This window comes from Ursus maritimus, unplaced genomic scaffold (assembly GCF_017311325.1).
Source record: "Ursus maritimus isolate PB19 unplaced genomic scaffold, ASM1731132v1 scaffold_2, whole genome shotgun sequence".
In the NCBI taxonomy this organism is placed as follows: domain Eukaryota; kingdom Metazoa; phylum Chordata; class Mammalia; order Carnivora; family Ursidae; genus Ursus; species Ursus maritimus.
In genome coordinates this window covers 57,096,940-57,123,427 of record NW_024424452.1, presented here as the reverse complement: position 1 = coordinate 57,123,427, position 26,488 = coordinate 57,096,940, and positions in this window count along the sequence as shown.

Sequence of the window (26,488 nt, the reverse complement as noted above, 5' to 3'; positions counted from 1 at the left end):
TCACCAGGTAAAACCTTCAGTGATGGTAAGCATGATAACCAAGGTTTACCTAAGTGGTTAATGAAGAATATTAAGCTGGGTTTTAAAAAAATATCTTCTACGGAAGCAGTTAATTAGGGAAATGTAAACTAAAACTAGTAAGTGATACATTTCACACACATCAGAATAAAAAACAAAATAAATTGAAAACAACAAAGTCAGGGGTGCCTGGGTGGCTCAGTGGGTAAGTGTCTGACGCTTGATTTAGGCTCAGGTCATGCTCTCAGGGTGGTGAGATCAAGCCCCACATCAGGCTGCATGCTTAGTGCAGAGTCTGCTTGTCCCTCTCCTTCTGTTCCCGCCACCACTCGCTCTCTGTCTCTCTCTAAAATAAATAAATAAATGAATAAATGAATAAATGAATAAATGAATAAATAAATAAATAAATAAATAAATAAAATCTTAAAAAAGAAAACAACAAAGTCAGAGTCTATATTGGCAAAATATTTTAGAAATTAGGTTGGCATTATATAGAAAAGATATCTAATGTTGTTTGGTTTGCAATTTATATAAATGGCACTATACTATGTAGACATGTATTTTAGCAGATATTTTCATGAACATTTATGGTAATATAATTTATGATATAAAAAAGTAAAAGTTCTCCAAAATATTCATGGAGAATGTAAACTAAACAAGGTTATATTTCATGTATTAACATTCAACAGAGCAAATAAATCATCTACCACAGCATACATCATTATTTTTAATCTTAGATATGTGAATCTGAGGGGGTAAACTTCAAAAACAAGCAGAAATTTATAATACAAGGGTTAGTGGTAAAATTACAGATAAATTCAAGAAATGGTAAATACAATATTCCAGATAAGAGCTACTGGTAGGGTAAAGGTAGGTTGAGGCAGGGAGCTTACTTTTTGAGTGGGGCATAAGTATTACGAATACTTAATAATTTGGGCAGTCATAAGAATGGTGTGTTTGGAGGTTTTTTTTGACATTTTGTTTTTTAATTTATACACCATTTGTTATATCAAAATTTTATGATTAAAAAAGTCTTTAAGGCAACAAATCCAATACAAAGGGGAATTGTTTCTTACTGGAAAAAATTGAGATGAGAAAAAAATTTCAATTCTATTTCTTTCTACTTATTATACTAAAATGAATGATCCTAAAATTCACCAATGTAGAAAAAAACATCAATTTTTAGAAAATTGTAAAGAAAGTTAGATACATGGGTCAAAACTACAAGCCTAGGTGCGGTAAGATTGTTTCTGAAAATATTGTATATGATTTGTGTATGGATTGTTCTAACTAAGGCAATGGAGACTGAGAAAGGTGGAAGATATCATTACCTTGCTCACCTTGGCTGGCTGTGTCAGAGTTTTACATCTGGTTAGAATCCAATCAATGCGAATGGTGAGGAGTATCTCTTTCCAGTTTTCTTCTGAGAGACCATTTCTGACAATCACATTTAAAAAATATAAAACTATATTTTTCAGTATCACTATAATATTTCAGTATCTGGTTCAGTGTTTTAGGAACCAATTGAGTTGTGATTCTGGTTAAGAAGTGAACCTAGGGGGAAAAAAGTGAAGGCTAGAGTCTGACATAGCTGGAAATCTAAAAATAAAAATATCCAGAATGATTTCAATTTAAACTTGATTGGGTCTTCTTGAGGAAAATAAAAATGTAAAGTTGGAACATTCTGTGTTTTCCCTTTTACACTTGACTATTTCAGAAACTGTCCATCAAATATGGGATAAAAGGTGATTAAAAGAAAATACAAAATAATATGTATGTGACACAAATTTTTGAGGTGGGAAAAATGTTGACTGTCTCTCTTTCAGTTTCCTTTATCGACTTTTTAATGGATCAGTTTTAACAATATATATGCTTTACTTCCAAAAATGTTTCCAAAGCCTTGATTGGTCAGGGAAATTTTACAAGCGATTTTTCTCTACATGTTTACCCTCTGTAAAATGATTATCTGTTTTAAAGAATTTCACTTCATGGGACACCTGGCTGGCTCAGTTGTTACAGCATTCGACTCTTGATGTCGGGGTTGTGAGTTCGAGCCTCACATTGGGGGTAGAGATTACTTTTAAAAAGTTAAAATAGAAAAGCTTTAAAAAAAAAGAATTTCACCTCAAATTCAATTGCTTTATTTACAATTGACTATAAAATAGATCCTATATCTTTTGAAATGGAGGCATTGATTTAACAAATACAGAAGTTTTGAATAGTGAAATAATTCATATTATTTTGAACTCTACACTGGCAGATTGAAGGATTGGATAAATATCAATAGCATTGTTTCTCTCTGATATGAAGTAGCAATATACCATTGCAGTTTTTAGAATAGGTCTATTTACTTATATATGAATTTACTATATCTAGTAATTACACATAAAACAATATTTTATGAAAAATATGTATTTTTCTAATTGCTTATTCAACATAACCATGCACTTCTATACTTTCAAAGATGGGTTGATAATTTTTTTCTGAATCACCTGACTGTAAATTCAAACTTTTAATTTTTCTGTGGATTGTTTATTACTTAAGTCCAGAATGTACAATTGACTCTTGAACAATATGGGTTTGAACTTCAAACGTCTACTTTTATGTGGATTTTTTCCAATAAATAGTGCTGTGAATGTATTTTCTCTTTCTTGTAATTTCCTTAGAAAATGTTGTCTTTTCTCTAGCTTACTTTATTGTAAGAATACATTATGAATACATATAGCAAAATATGTGTTGATCAACTGATTATGTTATCAATAAGGCTTCTGGTCAATAGTAGGTCATTAGTGGTTAAGTTTGGGGGGAGTCAAAAGTTATGCATGTATGTTCAATTGTGTGAGGTAGTCAGTACCCTTAACCCTCACTTTGTTCAAGGGTCAACTGTTATTTAATTTACTTCTCAAATTCGTGTAATTATTTATATTATATAGTCTTTACTGTTATCTCTATTCTAGTAAAGGTCACTATTATCTTAGTTTAGATTCTGCAGAGGTACTCCTGAGAACAGAACTGACAAGAAGTAGTTTATTTGGGAAGTACAGGGAACAATAAGATGATTGAGGGGAAGTGAGAGAGGGAAGGAATGTCAGCAGTAATGGGGGCTCTACACTGCCCATGACTTCTTTGGCTCCCAGGGATTACTCTAAAATTGTGCGAAATGGTATAAAATGCATGTTTCTGTTTTACCTGGCCCCAAGGGTGAGGGGGGTGATGGAGCTGAGATATTTTTGCATCACTAATTGCTTTGGCTAAGAGTGTCCAATGCTATGTTGAATAGAAACAAGGAAAAGATTGCTGATCAAAATGTAAAATAATAACCAACTTAGAAAACTCTGTAACAGTTTATCATAAATTTAAAAATATACTTTGTAATAATACATTCTGATGAGACTTCTCTTTTTTTTTTTAAGTTTTTATTTATTCATTCACACAGAGAGAGAAAGCACAAGCAGGGAGAGTGGCAAAAGGAGAGGGAGAAGCAGACTCTCCCCCTAGCAGGGAGCCCGACAGGGGACTCAATCCCAGGACCCTGGATCATGACCTGAGCCAAAGATGGATACTTAACCGACTGAGCCACCAGGTGCCCCTAACATTGAGACTTTTCAAAACAATTTCATCATAGTCTCAAACTGGAAATAACCTAAATATCTATCACCAGGAATATGGATAAGTAATTTTTGATTTATGAAATAATAGAAATATACTCATCAATAAAAAGAAATGAACTAAAGACATACACAATAACCTGAATAAATCTTCCACACATTTTGTGTGAAAGAAGCCTAACAAAAAGATCATTTATTTTATGATTCAATAATATACAATTCTAGACAATGGCATACCAAGAGGGAGAAATCATGGTGAAAGTTGTCCTTCCCTCCCAGAGGAGTAATTTAATATTAACTTTTTTTGAAAATCACCAGTTTATGGTGATGATAAAAGGCAGACTAAATTTTAGTTGGCTTTATTATTGTTTTAAATTCTCTATTAACATTATACCACTTATTGCTTGCCCCCAGGATAAATTTCCTCCACCATACTTCTCCTTTGAAACACTATTGTTCTAGAGCAAACATTGACATTTTCCTTAACAAATTGTAGTGCCTTTTAATGGGAAGTAGTGTTTCAAGTTCACAGTTTTGATGTTTTGGGTATCACTGGATTCTGATCTGGTCCTTCTTTTTAGACATCTTTGAAGGATAGAGACCAAGAAAACGTATATTTTAAAAGAAAACAGTGCATCATGAATGCATACTAATATATCTAGTTCTGGTTTTAAGTTATATGATTTTTTATATGAATCTTACATACATATCCCCTTTCCACACCTCAAAATCCCAGTTCTCAATGAAATATATAACTCGTTTGCTTTATTGCAAACTACCACACATAACAGTTTTGGAATTATAGTAATAAAACATACCTCAATGCTATCACTATATAACAGGTGAATATATTTTAAGAATTACATATATATATATATAATTCATATATAAATAATATTTTGTTTATGTAAATTATATATTAATATGTAATATTAATTTATATAATATAAGCATATATCATATATAAATATATAATTAATATATAAAAATATATAATTGATATATATTGTCTATAGGGATATGCAATCAAATTTTGTGTATAAAATCAATTAAAATAGGGACCTAACAAAGTTTCACTTATTTCAGGTTGTCTCTGATTTTTATGGATTAATTTTTAAAAATTCAATTTTGATTTATAATTCAGTAAATATTTACAAATTTCAAAATCAAATCTATAAGGAGAAAGCTCTATTTAGAGAAGTCTAATTCCTTTTTTCTGGTCACCTCTACTTTGTCTTCTCTCTCCTCTCTATATGAACTTTTTTTTCTTGGGCAAGAATCAAATGCTGCTGCTAAGAGAACTTTTGGAGGTCAACAGCTACTGCACTGCTGCATTGGCAGGGCTGCACAATATCCATCACCCAGAATGACTGGAAGTGCCTGGGCACAACCTCTGAGCCTGGAGATCCAGTGGCTAAATGAGTCCATGAAAATCAGCACTTTATATCACACCCCAGCCATCATTCCTGTGTGAGTTAACAATTGATGGTAATGAATCACTGCAAAATATAATGATTTAAACAATAACCATTTATTATTTCTCATCAGGGTGTGTGTTGAATGAACAGCACTAGTCATCTGGGCTGGGTTTGCTCACACATCTCAGTTGATGGGTTAGCTGGGGGTGCAGGGTTTCCAAAGGCCTCAGGTGGATGATTCTCCCTTCCCCATTTGCCTCTCACATCCTTTCAGCAGGCTAACATGTCTTTATAGCAGTGACAATGTTCCGAGAGAGGAGGTATAAGTGCAAAAGCATTGTTTGAAGCCTCTGTCTGGGCCACGTTTGCTATTGCTGCATTGACACAAAGTCAAGTGCAGAGTCAGCACGGGAGGGCACTATCCAAAGGTATAGATGTGAAAAGGATGGTGTGAAAAAATGGGTCATTCATGCAATCAACCTACCCCAACTTCCTTTTTGCAGGATCTGTTCTAGCCACCTGTGGTGTGAGGTTAAGGGTGGAATCTGGGGTGTTGGATGGTAGATGAGGGACCATACAATACAAAAGAGTTATCAGCTGACAAATCATCTGGACCACTGTTAGAGGACAGCCTCTGATGGGACTGACCCTTTATCTAAGTATCTAATCGACCTCCTCCTCTTCCTCTTCTTCTCCTTCTTCTTCATGCTCTCTCTCTCACACGAACATTAACAATCACCATGTCATCATATTCTTAAAATAATCAGAGCGTGTGCTCAGAGAAACTGATCATGCTTCTACTCATCCCTAACTATATTTTTATACTTTATCTCTTACAGATGGAAGGAAAGATTTTAAAAGGGTAAATGTTTGTAAAAAACATCGATGGAATGTTTTTTAGAGTAGTAGAAGCGATTTTTAGAGGAATATTTTTATTGTACTCTGCAATATAATTACCTCACAGTGTTTATAATGTGCCAGAATATCTGAAAAAAATAATATAAGTAAAAAAGAAATGAAAAAATTACCAAATAACTAAATCTCTACTATTCTAATTCTATCTTCTTTACAATTTCTAATATTTATTAAATTTTATTATGTGAAAAGGAAGGAAATACATATATATTTGTAGTGACTATATATACACATATACATATATACATATATGTATACATTTGTATATGACTAATATACACACATATACTATATTATATAGTATATAAAATATAGTATATATAGTATATATAAAATAGTATATATAGTACACACATATAGTATATGTGTGTATGTATGTGTGTGTATATATTTATGTGTACTGTGTGTGTGTATATATATATAATGTAATATGTGTGTGTGTATATATATATATAGTACCTAGAGTCTATGTAAAAAGTTGTGTAAGAAGTTGAAATATGTTTCCAAAGATTTTTGGAACAGTCATGTTTACTGTAATTGTTGAAGTGATCATTCTAGACTCTATTGTCAAAATCAGGAGTTGCAATTTTACTAAAAGCTCCTAAATGATGTAACATTTACTGATATTTAAAACAATATAAATGGAATGTACTATTTGGGTAAACTAATACAGCTGAAACATTTTAATAAAAAGAAAAATAGTCACTCATTTTTTCTGTCTATTCTGATAGTGAAACATGTTCTCAGATACTTTTGAGAAAAAGTGCAAAAATACTTTATTTCTATTTTTTTTTAAATAATGGAAACAATTTTAGGGACTAGTATACAATTTTTATTCTACTTGTAATAATTTGCAGCTGTTAAAATGAATAAATAACTCTGTAATATCCTTAAGGAAATAGACATGTATTTATACTGTAACAATTGGAAAAAATTCAAATGGTCTTTAAAATTTGTCATTCCAAATATTAGTCAGTGGCCAGGCTAAGATGAACTGAAATAGTAAATTTTCTTAATATTCACGTAGATTTTGAAAGCATACCATTTTCCATTAAGAGTATAATGTGTTTATTTTCAAAATAAAACCTTTATTGTTAATTTTAAAAATAAATCTGGGAGATTTTTCCATGTGGTGTAACCATAATCCAATATGTGCAGGTTTTATAAAATGGTTCTTTTTAAGCAAGTATAAAGCATAGCAAACAATTTATCATGAGAGTTTTACATCAAATTGTATATAAATATATTGGGGGGAGTAGTGACCAAGTATGAAGAACTTTTTCTATAAGCAACCAAACTTGCTTCCATACATTTCTTCAATACATCCTCCAAGTTGCCCTAAAATGCAAATAATCCCCTATTCAAAATCCATCATCTGTTCCTCACTGTTTAAAGGGTGAGGTTGCATCCGTTAGTCCTTTATCCTGTCGCTTGCTTCTTTATATTTCTGCGACATACCTGTTACAACCAGAATAAGCTACATAACAATTCCTTTGAAAGTGCATCAACTTTGAAGCCTCCCATGTTTTTCCACATTACTTCTGCCAAGAACCCTGCTTCAACTTTTATCTAGTCAACTTTCAAACTAATTGTTCCAGATTCAGCTCAAACTTAACTTCTTCTCGATAATTATTTCTCCTTCACTCCATCCACAGGATGAGCTAACCACATTTGGTACGTTTTCCCGCTCTACTAACATAACAGCATGTGAAAATCTCAATGACAGCACAACTTTTCTAAAAATAGATGGTATTCTTGTCTGTTTTCTCAATAACCTTTAGTTCCTTGAAGGCTTTCTTTATCCATTTATTTTCAGGGCCAGTCTTCTTGGGTGGTTTCAGAAAACCAAGCCCACTACCAAAGGATAACTAGCATTATGATATTTAAAATAATGTTTGAATGGGTCTAAAGATAATTCCAAAAAAGGAATGTAACACACTTTGAGTGATGGTAAAGATTTTTTAAAAAATAAATGCACTATCTCTAAGAGAAATTCCTTGAAATTGTGTATTTATATATTCTTCCCAATTTTAATTAGGTTATTTTATTTATCATCAAATTTTTTTTTAGTATCAACTCTATGTTGCAAAACCTTATGTTTTTTATTTTTGTCCTTTTACTACGTTTATTATTTTAGATGTAACTTATATTTTAGATTTTGTGTATTCACCATTACCTGTCTATATTTCAGTTTTATGCCTCAGGATATTTTTTCCTATATTTTAATTAAAGAAACTAATTAATTTTAATTAATTATTATATCTGAAATTTATTTTGATGCATGGAAGCCTGTGTGGAATTAAGTATACTTACTTCCCTCTCCCAAATTAGTTTTCAACAAGTAGGATTTCAAAAAGAATAGATAATGGAGAAAAGATTTCAGAGATAAATACAATCCAATTAAAGACCTTGAACTGAGAAAATGTTCTTACCAGTAATGACATAATATGATTGATTATATAAAGTTTTCATAAAGGCTATTAAGTGGGTAGGCAAAAAAAAAAAAAAAACAGTCATGCTATACTGTATTTTTTTGATGTACTGTATTAAATATCAAAATGTGTAATTCATATAAATAAAAGATGATAGGGCACTTGGGTGGCTCAGTCAGTTAAGCATCTGCCTTCAGCTCAGGTCATGATCCCAGGGTCCTGGGATCCAGCCCTACATTGGGCTCCCTGCCCAGTGGAGAGTCTGCTTCTCTCTCGCCCTTTGCCCCTCCCCCCACTTGTGCTCTATCTCTTTCTAAGAACCGGGAAAATACCACCACTAGTATAATTCACCAATGCCAACATAACACAAAGACGAAGACAAGAGGGAGTTTCTACTTCTGAGATGAAGCGGCATTCGAGAACAATATTAATAAAACACCGCAATCTGCTATGACATTGAAATTCAAAATTTTACTCCTCTTAGAATATTTGGCTTTTAAGATCAAGCTCTGGTAATAATTATAATTTTGTTCCAATAATATATTCTGGGTCAATACTATGAAACTAGAGTAGGTATAAACACATGGAGATAATTGCCCAGTATTTAGAAGCTTCCTTTTTCCAAAATAATTTTCTGTGGGGCGCCTGGGTAGCGCAGTCGTTAAGCGTCTGCCTTCGGCTCAGGGCGTGATCCTGGCGTTCGGGGATAGAGTCCCACACTGGGCTCCTCGGCTGGGAGCCTGCTTCTTCCTCTCCCTCTCCCCTGCTGTGTTCCCTCTCTCGCTGGCTGTCTCTCTGTCACATAAATAAATAAAAATAATAATAATAATAATTTTCTCTGATTACTGTTAGTGGATTAAATACATGGTGCATATATTTGACTTGAAGAAAGGGGTTGCTGAAAGGTCTAATATGAACCATAGTCCTGTCAACTTTTTTGCTTACATCTAGGAACATCGAGAAGGTAATGAATTCTTGCGAGCACTAACGCCAGTGAAGGATAATATTAACTCATATGTGTCATTTTGACCTACTTTTGTATTTTAAAAATGTTTTTTATTATTGCATTCGCTTTATACCTCATCCTCCCAGGAGATGAGTACATATGGTGTACAAACTACAAATACCTGTTTTAGAATTTTATATGTCATCATTCGTCTTTTTGTTCTGACAGATTATGTGTATATTGTAAGGCTATGAATATTTGATAAGACTTTTAATAAATAGGGAACTGTGAACACCACGAACATAAAGTAATGTGGAGGAATGGTTAATTTTCTTAATATTTTGATTGTATTTAACAAATACGCAGATGCTGAGAAAATAGTGAGTTTGGATCACATGGACCCTTTCCACAGCTCTTCTCCCTTCAGGTATAAGGAAGAAAAGAACTTTCAAGTCCACCTCTAATAATTAGTATACATAACGTAGTGTAATATATAACTCTTAAGGAGAATCTATCAAACCTGGTAGGCCAACTACATGATTATAAAATCGCATTATTAGATTTTAGATACAGAAGTTTCACATAAAGATGAATAAGCTGGTGCAAACCAGGCAAAGTAAAAATCATGATTCTCCTTCAGCAAATCCACTTTAGACATATATACAGTCTTAACCTTCAGGCCAATTTAGGCCTTAACTACATAGGTTTGTTTACTAAATATTTTTAAAATATAAAGCAAGATACCTTCTCTTACCAGGTTAAAAAAACTATTAACATAGAAATGGTCATTTTTTAAGAATTCGATCTAGGCTATTTAATAGTTATATTAAAACTTTTAAAGTGAAAGGCTTTCAGGAGTTAATTCCAATAAGGTATCCTAACTGGTAAAATCTAAAAAAGTGTGATGTTTACTTGATATGAATGACCCCGTGAACTCTTTGAAATGAATGGAAGAATACAGATAATTGCATTTTACACTCAAAGCTATAACCTGCATTGTGTACAATCTACTTAGAATTGCTGTAATGTTACCTTACAGTCTATTTTATGCCTAATGTTTTCATCCTAGCATTTCTAAATTTCTCTGCTTAACAATTTTAAATTGAACTGTAAGGTAACAACATAATTTAGGTTACTGGAAGTCAATTAACTCTGCATGATACTTGAGAAAAAATTGGCTTATACAATTGTAATTTCAGAAAATAAAAAGCTTCATTTTTGTTTGTAAAGAGTAGCTCACGTCAAGGACTATTATTCTACTGGAATATATTTTTGGCTCCAACCTAGCAGAAAATAGATACTTTTTTCTCTTTTACATTGTTGACTCCCCAGTATCCCTTTAGTTGAAAAATTTCCTCTCAATATTTTAACATATTCAAAGCTTTGGGTTGCTTTAGGGAATACTGTTTTAAAAAAGATTAAACCACTGATGACTTTCGCTTTTAACCTCAGTCATAAATACAAGTACTCTACTATATCCTCACAATTTAAATGCAAATAATCTTTAAACAAAACTAATCTTGAGGGCTTTTGTATAGTGAATGATAAATGGAAAGGAATTTTGTAAAGTGCGATAGTGAGCAACTCTGGTTTCTTTTTCACATCAATCATCTCTCCACATGGATCAACAATTAAAATAGTTCAGTGCTTTTGAGGGAGTCTGGGAAAGCAAGTTCATCATTTAGCTGCCCCTGGCATTACCTTGGGGAGAAGCAAGCTGATCCAAAGGGTAAGTGTTAATTGAAAAACGTGTCAAGGAAACTGAAGATCCTTCCTCTAGGTTTGCTTACCTGGAGAACCAAATCTGAGTTGTGCCTAGAAAGCCTAAGTCTTGTCTAAAATAGCACATGCTTAATACAAAGAGAGTATACAATTATTATGGTTGAGCCCTTTAAATTGAAGGAATTAACTTATATTTTCAAAACATTGCTTCCAGCAGAATTTGTGACAATGAAAGTGATATTTTACATATATCCAACAGAAAGAAAACTTACCTCTGGTTATTTTAATTTTTCACAATCTTACTTTTTATATATTATAAATTTTAAAATGTGAAATTAACGTTTAATATTTTCTTTTACTTCCAATGATTTTTTTGAGACTAGAAAGTGACAGCATATAAGTAAAAATTTAAAAATAAAAGAAGATGATATATATTCTTTACTAAAAGGATCTGGCTGTCTAATAAATAAATTGGTTTCAGGTCTGGGGCAGAGGAAGTACATGTCGATCCTGGATTATTTTGTATCACTTACGGTAAGAAAGTGTTCAAAAGATGACTGGAATGTATGTAAAGAACAAAGGAACAAGTTTGAAGGGGCAACAAATGCCCAGATATTAATGGGTAATAATCTGAATTCATTATGACATAAATGAATAAAGGAATAAAGGAAGGGAGGAAGGAAGTGAGGAAGGATGAAAGGAAGGAAAGAAGAAGAGAGGGAGGGAGGAAAAGAGGGAAGGAAGGAAGGAAGGAAGGAAGGAAGGAAGGAAGGAAGGAAGGAAGGAAGGAAGGGAATAAAAAAGGAAAGCTTTTCCTTACAGAAGAAGATCATCTAAAATAATAGGAAGAATTACCAGTCAAAAAAATAATCAATAGATGATAAACCTAACAGGTCAAAGTTTGGTAAATAAAATTAGTTATTAATTACAAAAAATAATTTTACAGTAAGGATCCCTGATAGATTAAACAAGCCATGAAATTATTGATCTTATATCAGACAAATTAACATCATGTGCTTCCTGAGAACAATCATCACTTGTGTGGTATTGTCATGAAAATAAATGCAAAACCTAAAAGGAAGGATATCTATAAAAGAATTCACCTGTGCTCTTCAAAAATGCCAAAGTCAAAGCAGACAAAGAAAGTTTAAGGAAATGTTGTGGATCAAAATACACGAGACAATGAAATGTAATTTATGATACTGGACTGGATCCCAAACCAGGAAAAAATAGTTACAAAGTATCATTGGATTAGATGATTAGATGGATTAGATGACCGTATTGCACGTATATTAAATATTCTGATTTTGAAAATTGTACTAGAGTATACCCTTTTCTTTAGAAAGCATATAATGAAATGTTTAGATCTAAAGAACATAATTCTACAACTTTCTTTCAACTATTCAGAAAAATTAGTATATTTATATACATCTCTTAACACATGGGGTGGTAATAAATAAGCAGATGGGGCCAAACAGAAATATTTGGTCAAACTGCATAAAGATTCTATGGGAGTTGTTTGAACTATTGTGGCAATTTTTTTTATGTTACCTTGAGCTTATATCAAAAAAAGTTATGAAGGTATAAATGAGGATGTTACTACTCAACTGAATTGATAGAGATGAGAATTTGCTTTTATCAAAGAATTGGAGGCATCATTTTATCCCTATGTCACAAAGAACACTAGAAAGGAATACAACTGTTGTAGAAATCAGTTTGAATCTAAAATAGACAAAAGCAATTAGAACTGTTTTGATAAATGAAATAGTATTGAATTGAATGAACAGACTAAACATTTTAAATACTTCATCTGTGATTATTTTTATTAATTTTGAAATACTGTTGTAGTAACAACTTGCAGCACTTACAAACAGAAATTAGTCTTATTAGAGCCTCATTCAGTAGGTGGCATTTCTTTTCTTATGGAATCCACTATTTGGCATCAGTATTTGATTATGATAGCATGCATAATATTAGTCTGGAGAGCTATGTGAAAAAAAATTGCTAGGAGTTCTTTATCTTGGGAATTGGAGATAAAGAAGGAAAATAATGAGCCTAACAGAATGAACAAACTGAAAGGAAAACTAGTTACATCTTACGACTCATTTAATGAGATTATAAATATATGAAGGATTTACATTTGGGTTCAAATATCAATCTCTAGTTTCTCCTCACAAAGAACCAGAAAAACTCCTTAGCTAAGTTTAACAGAGTGTCTAGTGTATTTTCTGGTAGAGTTTGGAATTCCTTTACTTCCAAGTTTTAATTAAATTTTCTATACCATTGTTTCCCTTCCCATTCTGTATTTCAATCAGTAAATTGTTCAACATATAATTACTAGAAACTTAAACGTTCCACAGGAGCAATGGAATAAATAATAACACAATTTCTGTTCTGGGAGTTCACAGTGTAGTGAGAGAGGAGGAGAGAGAGGGAGAGACAGAGAGAGAGATGGAGTAATTTGTGTTATTGCGTAGTTTTGATTTTGTCATGGTTTTAGTACTATTTGCAAGGTATTCATAACCTGTGGGCAGTTGTTTAAAGTTAACTTTAAATATAGTGTCACCACTTTGTTGTTAATGAGAGTTGTTTCTTCCAATAAGCTCTTTGAATATTGCTTCTGCTTTTTAACCTGGGAAGAACTGGCCTGGGTTTACATTTTGTTCTTTCTCTAATTTGAGAACTTTCTGCCTTTTGCCTGTAATGTTGTCAATTTGCAGTAATGGGGAGAGTTATATTCTGCCTCATTTTTTGGAAAAGCATCTCTCATTAGGCAGAGACATAGAAATTCAAAGGCTGAAACTATTAAATGTCTCTGTCTGTGTTACCTTTAACCCCGCAAGAGAAGTTCAGGTTTTCCCTTTTAATCATTTCCTTTCTAACACTATGCAAGCCCTACTACATCATTTCTTATACTTCCTAGACAAGCAGAAGTACCCCCACCATGTATAGTATAAAGTCAGTAATATTTCCAAAATCTGTCCGTTCCTTACCTTGGTAGCCCCTTCTCATCTTTTAATTTCTTCTATGAAACATGAAATCTCTCCCAAACCCACTTCTCCTCACACTTTAGGTAGACAGGGGAAGTTCCAAGAAGGCTTTCCCCCCCCCACCCTGCATCTGTTAAATTTCAAATGTTTTCAGCTTAAAATAAACTTTATAAAAGTCTGGGATTCTCAGTGGGTCCCCATTTTGTCTATAGTATAGCACAGGTATTTTTGGATAATTCTTTATGCATGCATTTTCTCTGATCCTTGAAATTATGGGAGGTCTACTGATCTTTACACCCTCTCTGTACCCTATTTCCACTGATCACACCACCATGTACTATGATGCCTGGAACAGAGTAAGCTCTCTTTAAATTCATGTTAATAATTCATGTTAGTAATTCATATTAGTATTTAGGATCTTCATGTAGCCTTTGACTATGTCTTTACTCAGTAAAAAAAAATGTGTGAGAATTGGATTCATACAGGCCTGCATTTGAGTTTTGACTGTAGAACTTATGAGCTAAGTGATCTTAGGAAACTTGATTAGTCTCAGAGGTATTAGTTTCCTGATGGTTAAACAGACCTATTGATATTACTTCCCTTGAAGTGCTTCTGTAAAAAGTACATGAAAAACAATGTGTATAAAATTCCAAGGTGGAATGGAATAGCAGAAGGCAGACCAGCCATGCATAGCTTAGTAACAACCAGAAAAAAAAGATAATATAGAAATGACTGATGTGAAGGCAGCTGAGAGCTGCAGAAGACTCAGAACTGGAAGGACTAATGCTCCAGAGAGAAAAAAACCTCAAACAGGCAGGAGCAAAATGGCCCAAGGGGGAAACAAAGAAAGGAAGACAGTAACAAAGAACAACAAAATGACAATTATAAAGATAAACATAACTGAAAATTGAAATTTAGTTAAAAATTGGCTGAATATTAACTGCACAAAACAATTATGTTTTGTGCAGTTACAGTATATACAGATTTAAAATGTGTAACCAAAATTATAAAAATGCTACAGCGTATATGGCATTAAATGTTCTAAGGGTCTAGCTTCATTTTGGATATGATGAGAGATATAATTTTTACTAGATAGTGTGAGTTGATAAAACACATTACAAACTCCAGGGTAACAAAGAACAGCAAAAGAATAAACAAGTATTAAGTTAATGGAAGGGGAAAAAGAAGTAAAAGAAATGAAAAAAAAATCTAGTGAAAAGGTGTAATGTTGGAGCTGGTTTCCATTGGTAATAAGACCACATGGAGGAATGCCAATCAGAAAGAAGCACCAGAAGATAGTTTTGACTTAATGCTAGGATAGAAGTTTCTGTATTTGTTTTTAAAATTTCTGAGAATCAATTTATTAATTAACATAGATAGAAAAAGAAGTTGTGTTTATATCCTTAGGAAATATTGAATACTGCATTTACTTTTATTAATGAAGGTTTTCCCTTTTTACTTATACTTTATGTTATGCATTTATTAAAAGAAATACAAATGGATTTTTAGGTACTTGATTTATTTAATTAGCAGCATATTCCACTGTAAACTATATCACCATCTATTATTCTTTTGTACTAGCTGCCCAAATTATAAAACTTATATTTTCTTCTGTCGTGTATCAAATATTTATTGAACACCTACTCTGTACTAAGGAATCTGGTATATTAAGGATATAATGGAGAATAAAACAGATAAAATTTTTTGAATACATGAAGTGTATATGTTAGTTGGGGGAGATAAACAAATAGGTTAATTAAATAGTATTTAAAAGGTGGTAAGTGTTATGGGGAAAAATAGGACAGATAAGGGTGACAAGTAAGGAGATGGTTAAAATTTTAAGTCAAAATTTACAAGAAGGACAGGGAAGGATTGAGCCTCACAATTATTTTAGGAAAAAAGCAATCTAGAAAGAAGAAACATTGCAAAGCCCCGAGGTGAAAATGTGCTGATCATGTTCAAGGAGGAGTAAGATTTCTTTAGCTGGAGGAGATGAATAGCATAATAGGAAAAAAGTCAGAGATATAACAGGAGTAAGACTTTGCAGAGCCTCATGGGGCACTAATACAACTTTGGCTTTTATTCTGTAAACTGGGGAGCCATTAGAGGGTTGTCACTGAGGGATAGCACAATCTCAGTTACATTTTTGAAGTGTGTTACTGTGTTGAGAATCGACTCTAAAGCATTGGAGCTGGGAAGCACTAATAAGAAAACTACTGACATATTTTGAGAAATGAAACAGTTAAAGTTGGTGAGAAGTGGTCAGATTCAAGATTTTTGCTTCTTAAAAAATACAGAGCCAACATATTTTCCTGAAAGATTAGCAATGGTCATGAAGGAAGCATCCAGGCAGGTACGCCCACAAATTGAAGAGTGGAGCATCAGTAATGAGATGAAAATGAATGCGTATGGGACAAGTCTGTGGGCAACATGAGGAGTTCATGTGAATGTCAAGTTTTAAATGGGAATACTAAGTATTTTCGTTGTATGTAAGAATCTAAATTTTCAGAGGCTAAAACTGAGATGGAGTTGTAAATGTTAATTGTTCAATATGTAGGTGCTCTTTAAAGTCACATGATTGGGGCTCCTGGGTGACTCAGTCAGTCATGATCCCAGAGTCCCAGGATAGAGCCCCGCATCAGGCTCCCTGATCAGTGGGGAGCCTGCTTCTCCCTCTCCCTCTGCTACTCCCCTTGCTTGTGCTTTCTCTCATTCTCTCTCCCACTCTCTGTCAAATAAATAAACAAAATCTTAAAAAAAAAAGACTTATTTATTTATTTTAGAGAGAGTGAAAGCACGAAGGTGGCAGGGGAGGGGCCAAGGGAAAGAATCTCAAGCAGACTCCCTGCTGAGCCTGGAGCCAGACTTGGGGCTGGATCTCAGAACCCTGAGATCATGATCCTGAAATCATGACCTGAGCCAAAATCAAGAGTCAGACCCTTAACTGACTGAGCCATCCAGGCACCCCTAGAGCCGAAACTTTTATTGGGACAAAAGAAAATTGCCAAATTCAGTAATAAATTAAGTAACAGTATCACACCACCACCAATTACAAAACAGCAATGAAGGTGACCCTCTGTTCTGTGTTCTCTGTACCTGGCACAGTGCTGAACATTTTAAAGTAGATTCATTCATTTAGTCCTCACAAATAGTCTCTGAAGCCAATACTATTATTTCCATTTTACAGATGAGAAACCTAACATTTTGAGGAAGTAGCTGTCAAGTTCACCCAACAAGTAAGCAGTGGAACTAGAATCCAAAGTCAGACAGTGCTTGCTTGCCCACTTACTCACTGCCATCCTGAATATTTAGACTACACAGGATAGTAAGATAGATTTATTGGAATGCCATGGGAATGACTTCATCAATTTTCAGTGAAATATTCTTCTCAATACACTAGATATATATTTTAAAAACCCATTGTAATGGAATGACTTTTGTTCTCGTAAGCAGAGATGAACTGATACTTAAGGTATGTTCTAGCCACTGGTATGGAGGATTGATGATGATGTCAGTCAGTAAAGAACAGGTCCACCAGCAAAACATTTAATAAAGTGTTTCTCCTTGAATGTTATGATGGTATCATGCCTTTGGAAAAAGAAGATTGATGTGAAAACAATATCACTCTTTATACTTCCTAAACAAGGACTTTCTATGATGAACACATTTCTCCTATAAAAAAAAAGTTTCTACATCGGTATATAAAGACCTGTAAGTAATGTATGATATTAGAATTCTAATACTAATACCTAACATTAATTAAGTGCAATTTGTCTACGCTTTTCTAAACCGCTTTACGTTTATAACTCTGTAGTTTTTATAATAGTACTACAATTTAGTATTTTAATTTTTCCAGTTCGCAGGGGAGGAAACTGAGGCACAGAAAGGTTAAGGAATTACGTCGTCTAAAATTACACAGGTAATAAGGGTCAGCCCTAGATTGAAAGAGCTATTTATCCATAATCTTATTGGGAATAGAGTTTACACACATATCAAGCATATCTGTCTATATAAAATACTCTTGGAAAGAACTTTCAGAAATAATAAAGCCCGTATATTGCATAAGTTTGAGTCAACAACATGTTACTGACTCCATAATTTCAGCCCTTAGGATTTTCTGTACATTCCAGTATTCAAGTTCTGTGTCTTTTCTTGTATTATCTGTCTACTTTAGTAATGACTCTTGTTAAAAGGAAAAAAAAAAAAAGTCCCCTCAATTTCAAAAGAATAATCACTAAAGGTTTTTACGAGAACTCCCCATTAAAATCTGTGTCAATTTATCCATTATTTTTATGCCCTTAGATTACATTTTTGTGTCATTCCATTATTAAAAAGATTACTGACTGCTATATGCTCTTTGAGCAGTATCAATTATACAATCAATTAAACAGTAAAGATTATAGGGAGAAATAACTCTTATAAGATAGTCACATTTCTCTACAATTGGAAAGTTAGGTTAACAATAAAAGAACATACTGTACTTCATAAATTTTCATTGCATTTTTTTCTGTCCTGTTATTCATGTGTTTAGACAGTATGCTAAAATGTGCTCGAGCCATTCAGCCGTGGAACAAAACTACATTTCCAGCCTTGAATTATTGTGCTCTCAGAGGAGACAGGACACTTTTACTTTGCAAGGTAATCATTTGTTGGGAAACTATGTTTTTAGACTTATCATATTCTGTAATAATGGATCATTTTATATTGAGGAATTGATGGACTATTTTTTAGTGATTCATTTGGGACTGCCTGCAAATGACAAATAAAACCAATCAAACGTAATTGCAGATGGAATACTACATCTGAATTTTAGATATATGCATGGTGTTGGCATGAGCATTCGAAATAGTCTAGGTTCTTTATGTTCAGGTAGCTATAACTGCCTCAGTAATGATCTGCTTTTATGACAAACAAAGACATGAAATGAGAAGCTTCATAATTAAAATGCCTGACCATCCAAAAGCTTCCAGCATTTTACTCAATGCACTGCATTTTCCCTGTAAATTTACTGAAAAAAAAGATGAATAATGGAATTAAATATGAAGAACTGAAAAATGATCCAGTCTCAGCTTTAAGAAACGTATGAAACCATGTTGAATTAACTAGTAATCTGTCAAAAAGGTTTTCATGTGTCAATTAGTAGAAAAGCTGCCAGGCACATACAACTTATGAAAAACAAAACAAAACAAAAACTCCTAAAATTGGTGAAAATATCCTCAGAAACAAAATATCACATCAAAATGATCAGTCAGAGCTATTTGTGTGAGGTTTCCACACAGAGATAATATATGAACACTGTATTTCAAAAATGCTGACTGTAATGGGTGTTTACAGTCAGAACAGAAACTATCAAAACTAGCCTTAACAGCTTATATAGTCACATGCCAGGTATCTTTAGAGGACTAGAAGGTACTAGAGAAGTACTCTCTACCCCGAGAAAGCATTTCTTATTGTAAAATATAACTCCTAATGTCAGTTTAGATTTTAAAACACAAATGCATCAAAAATAGTGCAAATACATGAAATGAATCAGTATCAATATAATTATGTGAAAATAATAGGCAAAATATTTTTAAACAGAGAATGATCCATGGCATAAAACAACAACATGCCGGAGCTGAATTGGAAAATTGCTCCTATGATACATGAAATATTTTGAAAACATAGAAATTTTAAAAATATATGAGAAGTGGCTTTATCTATCATTTATTCTGTGATATACACATTACAATGATGTGTTTAAATATTAAATTTTATAACATGTTTAACTGTATAAAAATAACTGTGATCATCAGTTGCCTGTAAAATACCAAATGTATGAATAAATAGTTTGATCAAGTACCAAGGCAGTATGTGTTTCAAATGAATGATGGCAAGGAACACAGAGTGTGCACCACATGAATGCTTCCCATTGATGTGATACACTGAACACAGTAAACTCCTAACATCCGAACAAAATTTTAGAGGGATAAATATGATCAAAAAATATATATATGTAAATTTAGAGGACGGATTATAACACATACTTTTCCAAGAGTAAGACAATCTGAGAATAAATTGAGAATATGTTTTCATCAGCAAATATTTCAGTCAGTAAATAAAATCCCCAACACTGTTATTTAAATACTCACAGGTGAAGGTATAAACTGACTTAACCATAGAAGGGATGTGAAAAATGAATGGGAGAAGGATTTCCTCACATAGTTTACTCAATCTATTGAACTCAAATGGGAAAGATTGCATTTTTCTCTGAAAGTAATAACAATTACAAAAATTGTTGTAATTTTCCTTATAAAACAGTAAATATAAATTAAAATAGTGAATGAATTTTTCTTGCAAGCTGGTGAATGAAAAGTGGATTTAATTAAGAAGAAATTCAAAACTGTAGAGAAACTCCTTAAGAAATTTTAAAAGAATTTATGAGGATTATAAAAGTTAATAAATGCAAAAATGCCAGTATTTTAGTATGGTAGCTTAAATTGAAAAACATATTATTCGCATTTTTCTTTATGTACTTGTACTCTTAATGTATTTTTACTTTTAGCTTCTGAGCGTAACAGCCAGCCTTCAAGATGGCTCCCAATGATCCCTATCTCCTGGTATTCACACCCTGGCATCCCTTCCAATATTACAGAGTTTTGGACTGTGTGACAAGTAGAATATGGCAGAAGTGATAATATGTTACGTCACTCTCGAGATTACTTTATTGTCTTGATTGCTTTATCTCTTGGAGCAAGTGTGCTCTAGGGAAAGCCAGCTGCCCTATCATGAGCAGCCCTATGGAAAAGTTCACACGGTGAAAAACAGGCTTCCGAACAACAGCCAGCAAGGAACTGAGTCTTCTGCCTATAGCCATGTAAGTGAAGTAGGTTTACCAGTCAAGTCTTCAGATGATTGCCGCGTCGCCCTACAGCAGAGTGTAACTTCATAAAATCATGAGTCAGAATTATCTAACTAAAGCCCTGCCAGATTCCTAACCCTAAGAAACAAGGTGATAAAATAAATGCTTGTTGTTTTGAGCAGCTACATTTGGGACTAATTTGTTATGCAGCAAAAGATTACACAAGGAGAAAAGTAATTTTAATCAGGTGAGGAAGACAAAGGTTAAGAGAAAAAGTGAAATGAATAATTACATAAAATCTTGTTGCATGTGAATGCACATTCACATTCCAATTTTCGTAACTAATGTAGTGGCACAATTTAGAGAAAATTGTACAGCTTAAAAAAATAATGATAGGAGCGCCTGGGTGGCTCAGTTGTTAAGCGGCTGCCTCGGGCTCAGGGAGTGATCCCAGCGTTCTGGGATGGAGCCCTGCATCAGGCTCCCTCCTCTGCTGGGAGCCTGCTTCTTCCTCTCCCACTCCCCCTGCTTGTGTTCCCTCTCTCGCTGGCTGTCTCTCTCTCTGTCAGATAAATAAAATCTTTAAAATAAATAAATAAATAAAATAAATAAAAATAAAAAAATAATGATAAAAATGATGACTCTATTACCCAAGTCCTGAAACATTTGTGAATGACACTGATTTATTTGTATGATCCTCCCACATCCTGTCCACATAGCTTGCCTATAAGAGCAGATTGTTTTATATTTACATATAATTTTCTCACTAGATATAGTGATATTTGTGTATGTATGCATAAATTCATACCAATGTATTACTTTTTGTTTGCTCTGGAATTATTTTAAGAAAGTATCATAGTCTATGTTTACTTGGATTTGTTTTTTTCACTCAACGTCATGTTTCCATGATTCATTCATGTTATTATATCAAATAGTCATTTCCCCTGTGAAATAATATTCTGTAGTGTAAAGATATCAAACTTTCATTTATTCACTTTTCCAACTGTGGGTATTGAGTCTGTTTCTAAGTTTCATTGTTAAAAACGATGCCCTTATGAGCATTCTTGTATGTGTCTTCTGGTTCATTGCAGCAAGACTGTGTCATTCATACAAGAGTACAATTGTTAGGCCATAGATATGGGGGTGCTGAACTTTATAAGATAATGCTAAATTGTTTACCAGAAAATTGTACCAATTAACACTCTTATTACCAAAGAATAAGAGAGCTCAGAAATGGAAAATCTCTCCAGTATTTGGTATTATCAGATTTTTTAGTAATTAAATGAGTGTGAAATGGAATTTCACTGTGGTCTTACTTTGCTCTGATTAATCATTAGGCTGATGAGACTGAGCATCTCTTTTTATGATTACTTTTTTTTTCCTTCTGAGGAATGCCTGCTGTTGTCATTTGCTCATTTTTTTGTAGATTTACATGGTAGGTTGTTTAAAAAATGGTCCTAGTAGTCTCTCTTACCCTAAAGGCCCTTTGCCACTTCTTCCAACAAGAGTTAGGATCTGTGTTTCCTCCCCTCAAATTTGTGATTTGCTTTGTTAACCTTAAAGTTAATAACCAGCACAGGATGGGTTTATTCAGGGATAAAAGAGAATTGCAATATGGGACAAATAAGCTATGGCAAAACTGTAGGCAAGTCTGGTGGGGTGGGAAAAGGAGAGGTATGCTTTTTTAAGGAGAAAAGGGGTAAATCGGGAAGGCCATTATAAACTAAAAGTCCATTGGAGTAAACTGGGAATTTAAAGTATGGTGCCTTTTTATTGACTGAATTGTTGCCAGTGGGGATAAGGAAAGCACCTCTTTCTCTTGCTCCAATAATAAGGTAGTATCCACGTGTAAGGGCAATCCATGTAAGGTCAAGTCCACCTCCTCCTGTTGGGTCTGCAATTGACTATAGGTGGTAATAATATGAGAGCTCCCCTTGCTGAAACCTCCCCATTTTAGCAAGGTTTCCCATCACTCATTATCACAGTTTTGACACGTAGAATGAGACAGAAGTGATGCTGTGCTACTTCTGGGTCTAAGCCTTAAAATGTTTCAGAAACTGCATAATTTGTTTCTTTAAACCTTTTATACGCAGATATCCTATATTCCGTGAATGACCTTCCAAACACAAATAATTCTTGGAGTTAAACATCTGTTGTTTATTGTTCCTTTTAGAACTTCATTCATGGCTGCTGGGATTCTTGAGTACTTGGCCATCTTTGGCCATGACTGTATTGCTTTAAGTAATTCTGCGTGGGTTCTGGGTCTTGTACTGAAGCTTTTCTCCAGAGAATGTTTGCTTCAACTGTTGACCTGTAAGTGGTTATCTCAGGTCCAGTTTCTCTACCTTACTGCTGTTTCATGTTTTAGTAGCCTTGGTGAGGCTGCCTGGGGCAACCCCGTCCCTCCAGGCTGCTATGAATCCTGGAAGGCTCCCTACAGCTTTTAGCACCCTTATTACCCAAGTCTGGGTTACCAGCCTATGATGTCTTCTTGCCTGACTCCCTTGTCTACTGGTTGTCTTGCTGCATGCTCTAGGATGCTTCCCATCTGGACACTTCTGTTTGTTTGCAGACTTTCCTTATTTTTAGGAACTTTAAATGGATTTTTAAAGACTGGCAAGTGCCAATCGAAGAGAACTGAAGAGGGAGCATTGCTAGTTGACTTGCAAGTCTAGTTTGGAAAGTGCACAATTTTAACAAGTTATTATTCATCTTATATTTTAAGCTTAAAACAAGAAAATGTATCTGTCACTGACGCCATATGGCCATTGATGACTGTGAGGGGATCCAAGCCTTAGTAGTTACTCATAGACATGAACTGGCAGGAGCTCTGTCTTAATAATGCTATATACCTTTGAGAGGAGAGAGAAAAAGAAAAAAATTGGCTGGTCACATAACAAAATTTTCATCTAGATGGGATACATATCATGTCAGCTCATATTTTATTGGTAAAATAACATCAAATGGAAACACCTTAAAGTGAGTAGGAACGTCCCAATTTTCTAAAACATTACACTACACATTTGTAAATAATCCTAATGGATAGACTATTCTGTCCTTCTATGATAAAAAAAAAATCACTCATGCATAATATACTGGCCCCTCTTCAAGGGAGAAAGCCCAAAAATCCATCACAACTCATTATATTCCATGTTTAGGCTCTTGGGAAAATCTTACATCTGGTCTAAGTCTACAGACTTATGAACCAAGAAGACAAGTAATACTCTCTCCACAAACCCAGTAAAAGGTGATAGTTTTGGGGCAGGATAACCATAATAAACACTCACCTTTTGGAAAATAAATAAATAAATAAATAAATAAAAGCATTGGAGCTATACATCAGTCTCTTTTTATAGCAATATTTAAATTTCAGAAGACAGGTATTAGGTGAAGCCTCTAATCTCATATTCTGGGAACAGAGAATTTTTTAGATTAGACAAATTCTAATCCCAGAGAAGAGCATCCAAGTTCATTCTGTAAATCAGCCTGTCATCATGCACGGTTCTTTCCCTTTTTAATTATCTTCTCAGCTCCGTCTTTCTGGGCTGAGCATGTTTTAAAATCTGCCCTGCATATAGAAAGTAGGGAGCTCAAAGAAGGGTTTTAAGTACTGAACAGTTACAGTTTCTTTTAATCCAAGATGGTGGTTCTTCGTGTAGCAGTGCCACTGTCTTAGAAACATGCGAGACATATTATTTGACTTTGATCAGTTGCATGTGCCAAAAATCACACCCATAATTCACTGGAGACATAACTAGGTAAATTGTATATAATTTGAGCATATGAGATCTCCCTGGGAAAGCCACACTTTTCTTTTGCCTTAAACACTTGTTTTACCAAAAAAAGTTTTCTGGGTATCATATTAACCCAGTCAGAGCTTTTAAACACGGGTGTGACAGCTACACCTTTTATTTTATCCTTAATAAGAGGCTAAGATAAGTCTTTGTGGCTAAAAGTGTTTCTAAATTATGTCTTTGACTAGACACCCATATGGTTATGGCTACTTTCCTGCAATGATGGCAGAGCTGAGTGGTTGCAACAGGGACCATATGGCCCACAAAACCCAAAACACGTACTTACTATATGAAAGAAAGAAAGAAGAAAGAAAGAAAGAAAGAAAGAAAGAAAGAAAGAAAGAAAGAAAGAAAGAAAGAAAGAAAGAAAGAAATGAATGTATGTTTGCCAACCCCTGATCTACAGTTTTAAGCTCATTATAAAGAAGCAGTTTACTACATTTTTGCCCGTGCATAACATGAGTAGCTCTGATAGCTTCCAATTCCATTTACTCCCAAGCTCCAGTAACACTCCCCTCACCATTCTCTGGTTGCTTCCAAAGGCCCTGCCACATATTTGAGATTATTTGCAAACTGCTTTTGGTTCCAATTTACCTGTCATCTGGAAGAGGCCAGGTTATGCTATGGAAACAATCAATCTCAAAGATCCTTGTGGCATGAAACAATGAAGTTTTTCTTTCTTCATGCTACATCTCTCATGAGTTACCGTGGGAACTCTGTTCACTGTCTTTATTCATCGATACCATCTAACGTAGGCCCCATCTTGATGTATGCTTCCAGGTTAAGAGTGCAGACACAGACAAAAAGTGACTACAGTGAGAAGCAAATTGGTTCTTCAAATTTCTGCCAAGATATTCATCTATCTTCCTTTCACATTGCACTGGTTAACATAAATCAAAGTCCATACCCGAGTTAAAACGGTTGAGAAGTATGATCCTATTGTGTGACTGAATGATAGTGATACGCGTTAGAGAACAGCCTCTAGGATTACCGCAGCTGAGTAGGGGAAGGCACCACATTGACAATATTATTACAAAGAGTAATCTAGAAACGGAACTGTTGATTAAAAAGTAAGCATATGGACACACACACACACACAAACATGTAATAAAAGATAACCGTTGACTCTCTGGAGGGTCTACAAAATGCTTTTCTTTGATTAGCTGCTGTTTTAAATAAGAGATGGAAGAAGATAAAACAGCTCAAGTAACCGTAAGCTAAAATTCTCTTAGTTTTTATTTTATTTTATTCTATTATTATTTTTTTAAAGATTTTACTTATTTATTTATTTGACAGGGAGAGAGACAGCGAGAGAAGGAACACAAGCAGGGGGAGCAGGAGAGGGAGAAGCAGGTTACTCGCTGAGCAGGGAGCCTGATGTAGGACTCCATGCAGGGCTCCATGCGGGGCTCCATGCGGGGCTCCATGCAGGGCTTGATCCTAAGACCCTGGGATTATGACCTGAGCTGAAGGCAGACGCTTAACCATTGAGCCACGCAAGTGCCCCTCTCCTAGGTTTTAAATTAGGAAAATGCTGTTCATGTTATATTCCTAATTTAATACCTTATTAACAAAGAACAAGGAATTACAGAGACCACCTTTTTTGAAGACAGCTGCATGAATATAATTTCTCCACTATTTTATCCATGAAAAGTGAGATACTTGAGGGGTTTGGGGAATGCTCCAATTAATCTTAACCTATATAATATTAAAAAGGATCTCTCTGAATTTGGTAAATTATTATCTTTTTGATTACACTCAATCATATTTCATTTGGGGAGGTCAAAATAGCAACCCATCAACT